This window comes from Trichechus manatus, unplaced genomic scaffold (assembly GCF_000243295.1).
Source record: "Trichechus manatus latirostris isolate Lorelei unplaced genomic scaffold, TriManLat1.0 scaffold00035, whole genome shotgun sequence".
Lineage (NCBI taxonomy): Eukaryota > Metazoa > Chordata > Mammalia > Sirenia > Trichechidae > Trichechus > Trichechus manatus.
The window spans coordinates 14,298,666-14,301,850 of record NW_004443971.1 but is presented as its reverse complement, the minus strand read 5'-3'; positions in this window follow the sequence as shown (position 1 = coordinate 14,301,850).

Sequence of the window (3,185 nt, the reverse complement as noted above, 5' to 3'; positions counted from 1 at the left end):
TCAACTCCTCCCCCTACTCACTTCAACCCTTGGCAACTATGATGTGTTTTCCATCTCTCTAGTTTTACCTTTTCAAGAGTAGTGTAAGTGGAATCATACAATACGTAGTCTTTGGGTCTGGCTTCTTTCATTTGCCAAAATGGTTTGTAAGATGCATCCATGATGTATGAATCAATAATTTGTTCCTTTTTATTGCTGAGTAGTATTGTACTATCCCATATCTGTATCCGTATCGTAGTTTGCTCATCCATTCACCAGTTGAAAGATACGGAGATTGTTTCTAATTTTTGGCAATCATGAATGAAGTTGCAATGAATGTTCACTTACTGTTTTTTTTGTGAACATGTTTTCATTTCTTTTGGGTAAATACCTAGGAGTAGGATTGCTGGGTCATATGGTAGGTATGTGTTTAATTTTATAAGAAGCTGTTGAAGTTTTCCAGACTGACTGTACCACTTTGCATTCCTACCAGCAGTGTATGAAAGTTCTGGCTGCTCTGCCTCCTCACCAGCACTTGGTAGTGCCAGTTTTTGTTTACATTTTTACATTTTAGCCTAGGTAGGTGTGAAGTGGTATCTGATTATGGTTTTAATTTTCGTTTCTCTAATGACTAATGATGTTTTGCATCTTTTCATATGTTTATTTGCCACCAGTATATCTTTTTTGCTGAACTGTTTCTTCAAGTCTTTCACTCTTTAAAAAATTTTTTTCTTAGTGTTTAGTTTTGAGAGTTCTTTATATATTGTAGATGCAAGTCCTTTGTCAGACACGTGATTTATAAATTTTTTTGTTCAGTCTATGACTTGTCTTTTCATCCACAACTGTGTCTTTCTTAGAGCAAAAGTTTTTAATTTTAATAAAAAGTGAAGTTTATTGATTATTTCTTTTACAGATCATGCTTTTGGACCTTCTCCCAGAGCCAACACAGAGAGAAAGCCTTCCTCTGGAGCTGGTGCCCTGAATTCACCTAAGATTATGCAGATTTTCTTCTAGAAGTTTTATAACTTTATATAATTTTGTATAAGGTGTGAAGTATAGGCTGATGTTTATCTTTTTTTTTTTTTCCTTTTTGCATATTGTGATCATTAAGGTTGTGTGTCAGTTTGGCTGGGCTGGGATCCTCAGTGGTTTGGCAGTTATGATGTAGTTTGGCAATCATATGATGAGGTGATCACCTCCTTGATGGGCTCTACTGTGAGTAGCCAGTCAGTTGAAAGGGAGTTTCATTGGGAGTGTGGCCTATATCCAATAGAGGTGGACTTCCTGGCAAGGCTCGTGGGCTTTTGCTAGCTCTGGATCCTGCAGCTGGCTCCTGTTCGTCTGACCTCCTGTTCTTGGGACTTGAGCTAGCAGCTTACCTGCCATCTTGCCTGCTGATCTTGGGATTCATCGGTTTTTGCAGCCTGTGATCAAGAGCCCTGCTGTCTGACCTGCTGATCTTGGGTTTGCCAGCCCTTGTGGCTATGTGAATCAGAAGTCTCCAGCCTGACTCACGGACCTGGGACGTTCTAGCCTCTACAACCATGTGAGCCATTTCCTTGATATAAATTTCTCTATGTAGATATTTATACGCTTTAGTGATTTCACGTCTGTAGAGAACCCAGCCTAAGACACACATAGACAGCCAATTGTGCCAGCACCATTTGTTGAAAAGACACTGAATTGCCTTTGCACGTTTGTCAAAAATCAGTTGTGTGGGTCTATTTCTAAGCTCTCTGTTCTGTTCCATTAATCTATGTGTCTATCTTTCACCAATATTATACTGTAGCTTTATAGAAAGTTTTGAAACTGGATAGTGTGAGTTTTCCAACTTTGTTCATCTTTTTCAAAATTGTTTTGGTTATTCTAGTTTCTTTGTCTTTCCATATAAATTTTACAATGAGTTTATCTATAAAAAAGCCTACTGGTATTTTGATTGGGATTGAGTTTCATCAGTTTTATGTAATTTTTAGCACATAGATCCTGCATATATTTTGTTAGATTTATGCTTAACTATTTCATTTTGGGGGATGATATTGTTTTTAAATTTCAAATTCCCATTGTTCAATGCTAGTGTATAGAAATACAATTGATTTTTACATATTGATGTTGTATCCAGTTACTTTACTGAACTCAGTTACTATTTCTAGGAGTTTTTTTGTAGATTCTTTGGGGTTTTCTATGTAGGCAATCATGTTGTCTGGACTAGGAAAAGTTTTATTTTTTTCCTTTCCAATCTGGCGGCTTTTATTTCTTTTTCTTGTCAGATTACACTGGACTTCCAGTACAGTGTTGAATAGGAATCATGAGAAAGGGCGTTCTTGCCTTTTTACCTATCTTAAAGGGAAAGATTTGGTTTTCACTGTTAAGTATAATGTTACCTGTAGAATTTTTGTAGTTTCCTTCTATTCCTAGTTTGCTGTGGGTTTGTTTTGTTTTTGGTTATGAATGGACTTTGTCAAATACTTTTTCTGCATCTATTGAGATGATCCCATGGTTTTCTTCTTTAATCTGCTAATATGATGAATTACACTGATTGATTTTCAAATGTTGAACCAGCTTCGCATCCCCAGAATAAGCCCTACTTAGTCATGGTGTAGGTTCCTGGGTGGTGCAAACAGTTTGCACTTGACTACTAACCAAAAGATTGACGGTTCAAACTCAGCCACAGAAGAAAGGCCTGGCAATCTGCTTCTGTAAAGATTACAGCCAAGAAAATTCTGTGGAGCAGTTCCATTTTGTAACATGGGGTTGCCATGAGTCAGAATCGACTTGATGGCAACGGGTTTTTATATATTTCTGGATTTGATTTGCTGATACTGTATATATTTTTAAAGCTTACTTGCATTGTCTTTTTTTATTTTATGTGGTAAAAATATATATAACAAAAGGTTTGCTATTTTAACCATTTATAAGTGTACAATTCAGTGATATTAATTACTGTCACCATGTTGTGCTACCATCACCATTATCCATTTCTAAAAGTTTTACATCTCCCAAAACAGAAACTCAGTACCTCTTCAGCAGTAACTCCCAGGTGATCCATGGAGAATTGTCTTCCAATATTGATTTCTAACTTAACTGCATTGCAATTGGTTTTATTAATGTGAAGGATTACATTGATTGTTTTTCTAATGTTGAACCATCCCTGCATACCTGGTATAAATCCCACTTGATCATGGTGAATTATTTTTTTGATATGTTGC